The 15,226-nt window shown below is 37.9% G+C and overlaps 1 protein-coding gene across 3 annotated transcripts in view; it reads right to left on the bottom strand.

The window, feature by feature from the left end:
- The window catches only part of LOC107723598 (E3 ubiquitin-protein ligase SMURF2-like), a 65,859-nt gene that overhangs the window by 44,201 nt on the left and 6,432 nt on the right, over positions 1–15,226 (bottom strand). The window lies entirely within an intron of this gene.

The following is a 15,226-nucleotide window of genomic DNA, read 5'->3' on the forward strand; positions in this document are numbered from 1 at the left end:
AGAATATATATCTTGAATAAAGCAATTATTTTAAATATTTTTAAAATAATTATTTCACACCCCCTTGACAAACTTTTTTTTATTTAGCTAATAAAAAAAACGTATTTATTATTTATATATACTTAAAACGAGACAGCAATTTACATTTGGGATAGGAGCAATTAACCTAACTCAAGACTTATTCTCTGAAAACAAATACTAACTTAACATCTAACGAAACGTACAATTTTGCTTATGTATGTTAAAGAAAATGACTAATTAAATGATTTTCTGCAGTGCACAAAATGAGTTCAGGGGGATTTAGGTCTCATAACGGCTGACAGCACAGTGATGCATAGATATGTTTTTAATTTCCGAGTTCTGTATTTTTAGGATCTCAGCGTCAGAGAAAATGTTTAAATCCATAGCACGGCTCTTAAGGCACTCAGCAGTCCCAGATCAAGCTCACAATGTATTAGAGATGCAAAGCAACCCTCTACATTGCGAGTAAATCACTCGCATATGCGACTAAACCTTCACTCTGGCGACTAAATGATGTCTAATATTAGCCAATTGCTAATACATTCTCAGATTTTACTCGCCAGTGTGTGAGTTGGAGGCTAAGTATAAGTTTAGCTCAGATATATTTTCACTCGCCGAACACTCTCTGACTGAGCACTTCAGAGTTTCACTCTCCGCTAAGCGATCTGTGCTGTTTTTCAGTTCATCTGAATGGATGTGCGAACGCACACGACCGGATTAATATTCATGAATCCAGTAGCTCATTAATCCCTGGTGCGTTTTATATTGTTCTTATTAGTAGAATTTGTATCATTATTATCTAAGCAGTATTTTTGGTAGGTTTCCCCCAAATTTATTATTATTATTTTTTTTTTACAGAAACACTGAATGACCAAAAAAGCACCACCACCAGTCCGAAGTTCAGTTAAAACGACTAATATGCATTCATACATGGTTATCAAGTTTTAATTCTAATTACAAAAGTTCTATCATTAAATAACATTGATTATCATATTATAATGCTTGACTGACTGATGTTAAGAGTGTACTTTCAGATATTTATAAAACTGTGCCATTTCACAAACAAATATATATATATTACTAGCCAATGGCGATTCAATTGCCAAGGTGTTCGTAGAGGGCTGCAAAGTAAAAAAAAAAAAACCCGCCTCTGATCCACATCCCATCTCACATCACGCTGGCCTACATTCAGCTTAATAAGAGTTTAAAAAAAGAGGAAAAAAAACTAAACTTCTGACTTCAAACTGGCCTGAGCTGTCAGTTAACACAAGAAATTTCAGTATAAAGCTTCCCATGCGATACCACAGGCAACTCAAAGGAGATATTTATTCTTCCTTTGACATCTGTGAGAATGTCAAGAGGTCAGGGAACACTTACGGATAACAACAAAGCTGAAAAGCTTTCACAATCAAAATGATCAACTTTTGAGATTCATAACATGGACTAAGGGTGAGAAACGCCCCGTTTGTTTAGAAAAAATACTGATTATTGTGTTTTAAAAGTCTCAGACACAATACTGGGAGCACTTGTAGACAATCACAATGAGAAATGAGACAGAGAGCAAGAAACGTCTGAAGAGGACAAAATGGAAGATGGAAGTAGGGATGATTTTAACAGTGTTATTCAATTTTTAGTGGTTTTTTTTTTTAGATTGAGAGTGTTACACAGCAGGAAAAGTTCACCTAAACATAAAAATGGGAAAATGAGCATGAACCATTAAAATCCAATATCAACAGATATATATGCAATATTAATCAATAAATAAAAATACCAGGAAATAAAAATCACTAGTACAAAACGAAAGAGATTGAGTGTGTTACACAGAGAAAGAAAAAAGAAAACGAGGGCAGACAGGCATTTGAGGGAGAGAGACGAAAAACTAAAAAGGGAGGACTAACTGCACCAGAAAATGTGACAGCAGGAATGAAGGGCGACTAGAGAGCAGGAGGACAACTTTTGAGGTATTCACACAAAAAACGAAAGCAGTTCACCCCTCCAGATGTAAGGAATGACTGGAATGTGTGGAGGAGGTTAAAGGGCCGAGAAAATGTTCATGAGCAGGTGAGCTGCAGACTTTACTTAGCAAATCCAAACAGACTCGGAAACACCCATACTGAGACTGCTATTGATTCTGTCTGCGGCACGACCACGGCTATTCCTCAACTCACACATGACCGCGCACACACACACACACACACACACACATTCAACCTAACTTTTAAAAACAGTTTTAGAAATAAAAAGTAATAAAATGAATGTGCAGGGATTAAAGTTCATAAATTTCCGTCAGTTCATAAAGACAGTCACTTGCTTCATTCCTGAATGATTCAGCCGTTCGAACGAATCAATTGAATGAATGATTCAGTGATAAAATCAGTGACTTGCCGCCACCTGCTGGCGGATTTAGTTAAATTTTTAGCGTATAATTTCAGTTATTTAAATCATATTTCTGTATTCAAAATTTTATATTTAAAACATTAATATCATCATGAATTTATGGATTTAATTGCACTCATGCTACCTCTGAGCCTCATTTTATTTGTCTTATTCTACTTCTTATTATGGGGTTAAAGCAAAAAAAAATATTTTGACTGAAAATTTTTCTGCGACCAAACCCCATTCCTCAGCCATACCTGTCACACACCCAGTTTAAGAGCAGTTTTTTTCTTCTTGTAATTAGGAGCGCTTGTCCTCCTAATTTAAAAATTTAGGAGCACCTTCTCATCAATAATCAAAAATTCTGATCAAAAATTAGCCTTCCTTATACGAGGTGACATTTGACTTAAAGTGACTTACAGGAGTATTTTCTTTTTACCTTTGTAATGGCATCATTTTCATCTGTCAAATTCAAAAATTGGCATTCTCTAGCCGTTGAGCATGCACCAGTTGTACACTTGTTTTTGCAGTGCATTGTGGGATTGAATGAGTGCACTCGAGAACGTCCACTATGGTTTCGGACACCACTAAAAATGGCTGTTCCCTCAAATAGTGCCCTATTTAAGGGTATAGGGGGCGATTTCGGACACAGCCACTGATTTTATCACTGAATCACATTCAATTGATTCGTACGAACGGCTGAATCATTCAGGAATGAAGCAAGTGACTGTCTTTATGAATCTAACATAAAACAGGTTTAATGTTTAATGATTTAATGATGAATTCATGTGGAGATTAATGTTTTAAATATACAATTTTGAATACAGAAATGCGATTCAAATAACTGAAATTATACGCTAAAAATGAAACTAAATCCGCCAGCAGGTGGCGGCAAGTCACTGGCTGTGTCCGAAATCGCCCCCTATACCCTCATTCACTATTCCCTACATTAGTCCACAAATACAGTTCACTTGAAGGAGTCGATGAAAACGAGTGAGTGAATTCGGACACTGAGTGCACCGGAAGGAATGGATTGAATGAGTGCACTCGAGAACGTCCACTATGGTTTCGGACACCACTAAAAATGGCTGTTCCCTCAAATAGTGCCCTATTTAAGGGTATAGGGGGCGATTTCGGACACAGCCACTGATTTTATCACTGAATCACATTCAATTGATTCGTACGAACGGCTGAATCATTCAGGAATGAAGCAAGTGACTGTCTTTATGAACTGACGGAAATCCGTCGTAGTGACGTAACTTTAATCCCTGAGTGTGTCAGGAAAAGCGAAGAGACTCGTGTGAAGTGTTTGGACAGTTGCAGCAGGTGATCATAGCGACGGTCTGAATCCAAGAGAAAGGAGAGAGATGGCGAGAGAAAGAGGAGAGGGAGGGATCGGATAAAAAGGAAACATGCTTGCTTCACAGTCGAGGAAGAATTTCTCTCTGCAAACATCCCTGGGAATGTTTAACGTTCCAGTGAAACCCACCTCATCATTCCACCATCTGGAATGTATCTCCCTCTCTCTCGGTGTATGGAAGTCTCTCTCTCACACACACTCAGCCTTTAACTCCTCGTCCTCGCACAACTCTATTAACTGACATTAAGCAACGGAGCCTGTATTAGAGATGAATTCAAAGAACTAGTAACAGAGCATTTATGAACGAGTACAAAAAAATGAAAAATATGCATAAACTATGAGTGAAAACAACTGAATTATGAGCACAGTAGCATTTAGCATTTACTGCTCTTCTAAAAGACTTGGAGCAGACACTTAAAGGAACTGCTGAAAATTCTCTTTACCCTCAAGATGTAGATGAGTTTGTTTCTTCATGGGAACAGATTCGGAGAATTGTATCATTACATAATTTGCTCACCAATAGATCCTCTGCAGTGAATGGGTGCCGTCAGAATGAGACCATAGACTGTATAAAAACATGGACGTAGTGTCCGTGACGTCACCCGTAGGTTCCTGAAGAGGTTTTTGAAGCCTAAAGTAGGCGGAGCCGGCCGTCGCCATCTTGGCAGCGTGTCACCACGCGTCACTCCCGGATAATCGAAAATGGGCAAAAAGGCGGGAGCTGGTTGCTGAAACCACGCCCACCTAGCTCGACGGTGGTGACAGCAGCGGCAGTCTATGGGATTGACTCCCTTTTGCAGCCAGCATCTAGCGGCCAGATGACGAATTACAGTTTAAGTCACTTCCTTGTTGGCGTCACGAGAGTGAGCGGGAGGTTGCCGCTTGATAAAAACACAATAATCCACACGACTCCAGGTCATCAGTTAACATCCTGTGAAGTGAAATGCTGAATGTTTGTAAGAAACAAATCCAAATCCAAATCAAAATACAAGTCCTCTGTCCATAATATTGCTTTCTCCAGTGAAAAAGTAATCTCGTCTGAATCAGGAGAGAAATATGCACAGATCAAGCACCGTTTACAAGCAAAACAAGTCCAAACGGTTCTAAATATGCTGTTGGATTTTGATGTGAGAGGACAACAGGAGATGGACTTTTTCACATTATTATGGATCAAGGACTCATGATGGATTTTTTTTTTCTTACACAGCTTTTCACTACAAAAGACATTAATTGCTGGACAGGAGTCGTGTGGATTATTGTGATGTTTTCACATGGAGCAATTGAAGTAATGCTAAATTTCCTCAAAGTAAATAATCAGCAAATTTTCATTTTTCCATCTCACAGCTGAGGAAGTCACAGCACTAGTGGATAAAGCACCATTCCTCGTGGTCTGCAGTGACGGATCAATATTTCTGTGAGATGTATAAAAATGCAGCCAATCTTCATTCCTACGTATGAGTTTCACCAGCCTGGCTGTGAATCACTCGCAAAGTGAAATTCCGACGCATCTGTCCACCGAGCAACAGCATCTGCTGCGCCACAGATGTTCATTTATGAATGGAGTGATTCACGGCCACTAACACACACGTATCAATTCATCAGACGTAAAACATCAATGCGTGAGCTCATATAAATAGACACGACAGCGCTGTACTGGCAGCGAACCGCAGATAAAAACCTGGCTTAGATTCTGTTAATGTTTATCTCCTTCCTGTCTCAAAAGTAAACAAAAAATGAAAAATGAAAAATTTTGAAAAAGTTTATTTAAAAAGTGACATTAACCTAAATGCTGTAAAAAAAGAAAGAAAAAAAAAGTTGCCGAAGTATAATACATGCAGTTATTGTGATGCTTGCCTTATCAAACACCATCTTAAAAAGGCCAAAAAAATAACTAAAAAAATAATTTAAAAATTCCATTAAATTAATATATGCATGGAAATGTCTCACAAAACATTGTAAAGAGCTAACGCAGTGATAAAATTGAGCTGTAGTTTCTGGTTTTCCACAGTTTTTGGATAGATGATTAGGGATGTAACTGACTCACTGAATAAGACAAAAAAGCCATTTTCAGATGCATTTTCAACTTGGCAGGAGTCAGACAGCTCTGTTTGTTCTCCTTGGTCCAACTGTGTGTGGCTTTGTGTGTGTGTTTGGGCAAGATAGTAGCTAATTTAGGCCGTAGAAGCAAAGAGTAGCGGTCTGAGGGTGACAGAGAGCAGTCTGATACTGGGAAAAGGAAGTGACACGGTCAGTACCAGCAGCCGTCGCTCTGCCCTCTTCCCATCAAGGGGCCTGGAAGAGCTGGACAAAGCGGCCTCAAAGTGCATCTGTGCAACGTGCACCTTCTTTGTGGCAAGAATGGCTGGAAGATAAAGATAGGACTGCGGTTTGATCTCAAGACATCAATGGAGAGACACCGAGAGTGAGGAAAAACCCCAGAAAGCATTGATGAAACAAAGGCAGGGAAACAAATGTGCACGGATCGACATCGAGAAGCAGTGTGAAAAAAGCTGAGGCGTACAAGAGCCGCTCTTCTGCGGAGTCTCGAGGGACTTCTGGAAAAGTAACAACTTTCTAAAGGGCTTCGTTCCCATAGAAGACAAGCTTCCAGCTCTACAGAATGCATACATTATCATTCCCATGACACGTGGCCCTTTTCTTCCACTCTGCTTTTCTTTTTTCTGTGTCACGTTCGTGCATTCTTGTTCTCTGAATCACATGCGTACTCTGTAAGTGCGAAAGAACTGCTTTTTTGATGTTTTATCATCTTTCAAGCAGTCTTAAAATATGACAAAAGCAAATGTGATGGGGAAAACCAATTTAATGAAGCCCAAACGTGACAGCAAAACCAAACTGGCAGTGTAGATACGAAAACATCATGCTTGTGAAAACTTTTGCCAGAGAAACTCTTTGAGACGGTTCCTATGTCCAAGCACCTCCCCATCTAAACCATTTAAACACAAGTGAAAAACAGGACGTACTCAACGGTTTTGACTTTAACCCAGATACCAAGTCATCAGGCAGAACAGGAGCTCATAATAGCCTTGAAGTTTAGATGCTATCACTCTTCAAGTCTGGTGCAGTGGACGCCTCGTGAATGACTAGGCAATTTCCGGTCAAGTCGATCACGACTTTCTTGGGAAAAAGACAACAATATAGTTGATCACGCGTACGGGGCAGCACATCAATATTTTATTGGTCATGCTGGGAGTCTTGTGTCATGCTTTCCGTGAATACATGTACAAAAACAAGAGAGAAGAAAAGAGGAGAGGTGAAGTGGATATGATTGGACCCGTTGCTTGAGCAACAAGACAAATCTTAGCTGTCAAAAACACTTTTGTACACCGTCAAAACACGCCAACTATGGCACAATGGTCATTGTTCTCGGCTAATCCTGATTCCCAGACGTTTGTGAAGAGAATTTACCATACTACAATCCACCAAATCCCATCTTTCCTTTGAGAAGTGTTCCCCAAAGGTTTACAAAGCTCAACTACTAACAAGCTCAACTGGTTTAGTGTGATGTCCTTTAATGTCCGTTTGATGAAAAACTGCACTTCCATCAACTGAGGTTCTACTACAGGGACAAAAAGATGGACCGTCTCCAACAGAGAGCCACAAGGAAATGGAAGGCCTGATATATTTTTTGTCTACCATGCTATGACGTGTCAAATAATACGTAAAACATCAAACTCAAGTGTAAATCCCATCCAAACAGCTCGCAAAAATACACTAATGGAGACAAGTTTTCAACCACTAACGGACGGTCTTTTCCCGAAGAAGTTTGATACACAGGAAAGGACACAAGGAATTGTGGGAAAATTTGTGGGTTCACAAAAATGGGGGTTAGTGGTTAAATATCAGGAACGTTGCATCATGGTACACAACACTGGAGAGGAAATGGGGGTGTGAGAGAGAAGGCGCTGAAAAACCAAATGTTATTCAGATAATTAATACTTTGGGGTCCAATCTAAATCTGAGATGGAACAATAATCCTTGAAACTACATGGGCCTCAATACTCAATAAAACAGGAGTTTTTCAAACTTTCTGATGCCACAGATGTCCAAATATGATGACCCCCTTCTTAAAATACAAAGCCAACTATATTTTCCATGTATAAAGACTTTTATTTATAAAGACAAAAGTTTAAAATATTGTCTGGGGAAAAAAAATACCCACTGATTTTGAGATGTATAAACCTGAGCTGAACCATAAAAAAATATAATTATTAATAGAATAAAATAATTGTTATTAGTCTCATGATTCCTAGCCATCTTTAGAAAGCAATAATGTTGAATTTATTAAAAAAAGTAAAAATATTTATTATATTTATATACATTTATATTTTTTAAATATATTTTTTCATATATATATATATATTTATTTATATATTTATTAGGGCTGTCAGTTTAACCGTTAACTTAATTAATTAGTTATGAAAAAATAACGCGATTAAAATATTTTAACGCCGTTAATGCACTGGCCCCGCCCCCTGACCTGTAGGTCATCTTACATTTCATACAGTTGACTGCTGACAAATATGATGCAGAGCAACAACTCCATAAATGCAGTTATGGCCTAATATTCAAGATATTGGGGCAAAAATGCTCCTGTATGAGTTTTTGTCTCACATTTATATCACATGATAAGCGATATTACACAAGCTTAATATTATGTTATATTTTAAACACAATATTGTCTGATTTTGCTCAGTTTTGCCAACAAAAATATCACCTATAAAGCCACAGTAGAACTGTTGTGCATGTGTGAGGAACAACGGTGTTTAATTTCTGAATGAATCCATGTTTTGAACGAATCGTGTGAATCAATGATTCAAAGCCCTATTCATAAAGAGAGTTTACTGAATTCCCGAATGAATCAGCCGCTTGAACGAATCGAATGAATAAATAACTAATAAAGACATATCCATCTATCTATCTATCTATCTATATCTACACACACACACACACACACACAGAGAGTTCTTGCATGAAACTCTCGTTGGCGCAGTCCGATAGGTCTAACTGAATCTGACCTAATTACATCATCACATGGTACAAGCTGATTGGTTCTCTCCTGTATCGGTAGCCAATGAGCAAATAATTTATATTTGCAGCAGCAATATTTCTGATATGCTCACAGCAGCATGTTGTGGATGTATTGGCAGTAGCAAGTCTCGGTACTTGCTCTGCCGCAGCAGCAGCGTAGCAGATCTATTCAGCCAAGACCAAATACATTAACATTGTCATGTACATTACCATGCCAATCCCTCCGAGAGTTGTCATAACAGAAATATAAATATATGTGTGTGACCCTGGACCACAAAACCAGTCATAAGGGTCAATTTTTGAAATTGAGATTTATACATCATCTGAAAAAATAAGATTTCATCGATGTATGGTTTGTTATGATAGGACAATATTTGGCTGAGATACAACTATTTGAAAATCTGGAATCTGAGGGTGCAAAAAAATCTAAATACTGAGAAAATCGCAGTCTTTTATATACATCTGACAAAACTTTATATCAAAGTTTTGATATATTTACAGTAGGAAATTTACAAAATATCTTCATGGAACATGATCTTTACTTAATATCCTAATGATTTTTGGCATAAAAGAAAAATCTATCATTTTGACCCATACAATACACTCTTAACATCAGTCAGTCAAGCATTATAATAAGACAGAAGTTTAGTAATTAGAATTAAGACTTGGTAACCATGTATGAATGCATAATTGTCATTTTAACTTAACTTAGAACTTTGTCCCCTTATAACCGGGACGGTATAGATGAGCGCCAGCCAATGAGATTGCTGTTTGCGCATTAGCTCCGCCCACTACCGGAGAAACCAGCATATCTTCTGCTTGTTTTTAAAAGCTGAAGAATTCCAAATAAACTCTGTCGCTCACTCTCTCTCTCTTTCTTTCTTTGCGTGTGTGCGAGAAACAGTGCTCTCAGTAAAGTGATGGCGAGTCGTGCGCCTTCACACTAGAGTTTACGGTACGTCAAATACAGGTACGCTGCGCATCCATTGAGATTAACTGAAAAATAGCACAGATCGCTTGATGGAGAGCGAAACTCTGAAATGCTCAGTTAGTGTTCGGTGAGTGAAAATATATCGGTGCTAAACTTATACTTAGCCTCCAACTCACACACTGGCGAGTAAAATCTAAGAATTTATTAGCCAATGGATAATGACAGACATCATTTAGTCGTTCAGAGTGAAGATTTAGTTGCATAATGCGAGTGATTTACTTGCATTGAAGAGGGCCGCAAAAATAAATGAATCATAAAAAACTTTTTATATAGTAATAAATGCAAGTTTGCAATTTGAATTGAATGTGACAAGATAAACGATAATGTTTTCAATTGAGTTGACAAAATGAGACAAAAAAAATTGCTCCAACTTGATGAAAAAAAAATCATAACCACTGTGGTTAGTTTTTTGCTAAACGTAACCACACAAATTGTCTTAAAGGGTAACATTTACACTTTAGGTGAAGTGAAACAAGAACAAGATTTCACTGAAACAAAACATTTTGAGAGAAGTACACAAGAAAATTAAACTTGACCTAAATTAATGAAGGTATGTAGAATGTTTCATCTAATCACAGCATGAAGGATTTCATCAAATTGAACACTAAATCCGCCCAACCCACGGCAATGCCCTTTGGCTGCTGCTACGGTATTAATGAAAAACAAACTGCTTTGGATAATTCTCTGACGTGCAAAGGTGTAGCTATGTTCTCATATTCATGTCATGAAAATCATAAATGAGACAATATCAGCCACAACATTGAGAAGACATATCTCTTCTCCTGAGGTACGTGGCTCCAAAATGTGAAAGGGCAACCCAAAGATTCGGGCCATATAACCCAGACACTTTTAACACTTTAACAAAAAGGAAAAACCACTATGAGAAGACGTGGTGAACCGGTGGAAGAAGGTCAGGGTAGTAGGCTCAGACTAAACACAGCAGACCTCAGGAAGCCTGGACGACTGCCTAGTTGCACTTGGAGCTGCTTCAGGTAAACATTAAGATCTGTCCCCGAACAAGACCACCGCTGTGTGTGGCTCTGCCGACGGACCCCGAATTTACCTGTGAGCAGAAGTCACACCCGGTTTGCTCAGGCGCCGCTGAAGTCAGAAGTTCAAGACAGCGGAAAAATGAGATGTGGTTTCATCACTTTTACACAGTCCTTATGATTTATGTCAATTATTAATTATGAAAACAAATAATTACAAAAACAACTCATTAGCTAGAAATCTAAAAAAGCTAGACCAGAAAACTGATCAAATATTCCAAAGCAACTACAATGTGAAAAAGTATTTTTCGAAAGTTGTAAATAAAACTGATTACTGGGGTACGTCTTACAAGAATATACTTTTTCAAAATTTTACATTTAATTCAATGTATTACTTCCAGTTTCTTTGTTTCACACACACACAAAATTCATTGCAGTTTAAGCTGGATCTTCCAGCAGGGAAGGGTTAATAAACTCTACTGTTGGTCAAATTAAGACGTGTGTTTTAATCTATTGCCATTTATCACTTTAATTCCCAGTAGAGCAACCCTGGCATGCTTTTCCAACTGTAAACCATTAACCGCCTCTATCTGATCAACACAGCAGTACTTTCCCATCTGAATCGCCCATAAACAGCATGTAGTTTAGCGGAGCTAATTTTCCTAACAATCCATCAGTGTCATCGACAATATACAGCACTGCTCTTAAAGATCCACTGAATCCAATTGACCGACCAGAAGAAGAATATCATATCGGCCAATTTTTAACTATCAGCATTGGCTAATAACCACATTACGGATGGGACAAAGATGGTTGACTCACCCAACAAACTAAACTGAAAATCTTTCTTCATCAGTATATTTGTCTTGTTTTCAAGTAAAAATATCTTAAAACAAGATAAGCTGACTTGAGAACCTGTATAAGATATTGCTTTCAAAAAACATTAATATATTTTATACTTCATTAGCAAATACATTTTATTCTTGTTTTAAGAGCAAATCTAACTAAATTTACTAAGGGTTGTGCTTAAAACATAACTAAACAAAACATTTGCATTACTAGTTACTTGATATTTAGCTACTGACGACATGGGTGGAACTCACAAAACCGGTCTAGATTAAATCTACATGTCACTCCAGAATTACACTAAAAAAGGAATTACACTGTGCTTCAAGGAAACAACTGGCAAAATATTCACAAAACATCAGGATCATGAGCCTTAATATCCAATAGAATTTTTAATTGAAATCTCCAAAGGCTGAAATAGGAAATTAGGCCATTATTATCTAACAAATCACTAATGTGAACCCCAACACATCTGTAGGTCTTAATACAAGATGAGAAACAGACATCTAGTTGAGATGAATAAGAGATCCGGCAGAGGTCACAACTCTTGGCAATTGGATGAAGTGTGCTTTTACTAGTTGGCATGGCATCATGGTTAAAAGCACGGGTATTAAACTCGTATTAGATCAAGGGCCGGACACCTGCTCTTCTTCACCTACTAAAGTCCAGAATCACATTCCTGCCGCTTTAATAAACAATAATGAGGTAAAATTAAAGGAAGCACATAAAATACTAATTTCATTCACAAGAGGCTTTTACACTTATATAGGGCTGCACGATAAATCACATGCGATATTTAACGCGCATCCTGTCATATAATTGGCATATAATTCTTTTATACTTTCAAAACACTTATTTTTTTCCCATGAACAACTTTCAGAAAATTCAAAGCGGGATTGGACTGGGTTCCTCTAGGACAGTTGTGTCATCCGAATTTGGCAAAATGCTCAATTAAAAGAAGTTTCTACCACTTCTATGCAAGCTATAATGTGCACCAGTGTTGGGGGTAACGCGTTACAAGTAACGTGCGTTACGTAATAATATTACTTTTCTGAAGTAACTAGTAAAGTAACGCATTACTTTATAAATTTACACGTGAATATTCGAGTTACTTTTTAAAAAAAGTAAGGCGAGTTACTTTTTTCAGTTTAATTAATTTGCTTTAAAAAAAGCAATATTGTAATGCATTACTTTTAAAAGTAACTTTCCCCAACACTGATGTGCACAAACAAAATGAAGAGCTAAAATATAATATTATGAATATATCGAATTGACAATAAAGTGACTTAAACCTTTCCCCACAAGCTGGACTGCTCTCCTCCACAATACTGACACAAACAACCAGGGAGAGACACCAAAAAGAGAGAAAAAAAAAAATGTAAAGAAATTAAGGTCTATATGTAAATAAAATCCAGGCCCTGTGCATTCAATGGAGTCCCTATGCGCAGATATATGCGTTATACACACAAATGTTTACCATTAAAAATCGTCCCGCCTGACCACAAAACCGTGTGAAATGTCTTGAAAGCTGTTCCTGATCTACAGAATTAAAGAGTGCTAATGAGGAATGTCTTGCCAAATGTTTTCGTTTTCAGCCAGACATGCGGTGGAAGTCATACGCAGACTTGTCTCAGCTGGCATCGGACCACAAGCCAGTTCCTGATCCTGGATCACATTTCCCCCAGTCCAATCTGGTCAATCAAGGTTTAAAAACAAAAGGAAAACAGACAGCATTATTTCTCCGAGACGTGAAAAACACACCTAAACGCTTCTAACATCTTGACACCTGCTCTGAACTATTGCACAGCGCAGCGGTCAGTGCAGTTGGGTTCTTATTTAAACAGCCTGCGTCTGCGTTTCTGTCACAGCTGTCCCGCTTATCTGGCCGTTTCGGTTCAGATGCAATGGCTTGTAAGCACAACCATCTCGGCCTATGCCTTGCAGCAGAGCAGCTGAACCAACAGGAAATCCAGTCTCAGTCTATTAATTGGTGGAACAATTTCAATCATTCGAGGGTTCTCAGTCGGAGATGGAAAACGTTTACAAATGGCGTGCAATTATTGCACTTTCTTTTTGCCTGCTTTCGATTTGTTGTTTTTTTTTCCCTCCTGCCCTTTAAACTCTCCGCTAGAATGCAATTTGGAAATTTGGCAGCCGAGTCGACAGCCATATGCAGCTAAACATGGTGTTTTTACTTTTACCAGCCGTTACATCTGGAGACCCACATGGCTGAAGTGAATTCTGTTGCGTTGCATTCCATGAACTATTACATCACATTAGACAAGGACAACAGTCTGATGCCAACAAATAAACACTCTACTCTGAGTTTTCTTTACTAATATCAATGTTTGAACCCCAGCTATAGATAAGAATTTCATGTTGGGCTAAGATTACATTGCATACTTGCAGTCAGCGTAAACCAATTTACTTCAGCAATATGACGGATTTCTGAGAGAAACATGAGAAAAACAAATGTTGTGCAGGATTTGATTGGGGAGGCGCTAAAAAACAAGAGGGCTTGATGATGTCTGCCAACAATTAAAGTCGTTTCAGAGGTGGAGCAAAGTATTACATTTTGATTAAAGATTACGAAGCCAAATGTTTTGGTTCAAATGCTTTAGAATAACATGCACAACATGACAAGGAGTGTGTATTAAAAAAAGTTTTTTTTTTTAAACCTAAAAACTCTAGGCTTCCTATAGACTTTTTATAAAGTCTGAGAATAACCATACAAGGATGCTAAATCACACCCAGACAACTAGAATTGTAACATACGACTGAACAGAGGCATAAAGTGAAACAGAGAGGGAAATGACAAGGAAATGCCAAACCATGCAGTGAGTCACACAACAAACCTCTGAAAGACAATGCTTCTCAGAGTGAGATGAAGGGCATTTCCCTGGCAGAACCTAGGCACACCGAATGTATGACAGAAGTAATGGATAACTCTAGGTAATGAATCCACACACGGATTCTTCAGCGCTGTGGATGACAAATTTTCATCTTTGTTTTAAAGTTCTTTCCTACTGCATCTTCTATATGTGTTCTACTAAAAAGACGAGTGTCGTCAGACTTAAAAAAAAAAAATTTAATAAATAAATAATTTTTGCATAATGAAAATTAAAGGGATAGTTCACCCAAAAATGAAAATTAGCCCATTATTTTCTCACCCTCAAGGCATCCTAGGCGTATATGACTTCCTTCTTTCAGATGAATCTAATCGGAGTTATATAAAAAAAATTGTCTTTGATCTTCCAAGCTGTTTAAAGGGGTCATATGATGCTTTTTTAAAGATCATTATTTTGTGTATTTGGTGTAACAGAATATGTTGACTATGCACAATCAGCTTGTAACACTCCAAAGAGAAAGGAAAACTTGAAATCGCATCATATGACCCCTTTAATGGCAGTCAGCGGGTGTTGCAGTTAATCAGTCCAAAAGAAGTGAAATAAAGCGCATCCATCCATAATTAAAATATCCAAATTCAAAACGTAACAATCACTTTAGTCTAGCTTGCGCCAACAGTCCTACACGGAAGCAGCTCCGGGAGGATGACGTATGAGGTCGGCGTTGCACATGCGCCGGTGAATCTTG

Source organism: Sinocyclocheilus rhinocerous, unplaced genomic scaffold, assembly GCF_001515625.1.
Source record: "Sinocyclocheilus rhinocerous isolate Xijiao unplaced genomic scaffold, SAMN03320098_v1.1 scaffold154, whole genome shotgun sequence".
In the NCBI taxonomy this organism is placed as follows: domain Eukaryota; kingdom Metazoa; phylum Chordata; class Actinopteri; order Cypriniformes; family Cyprinidae; genus Sinocyclocheilus; species Sinocyclocheilus rhinocerous.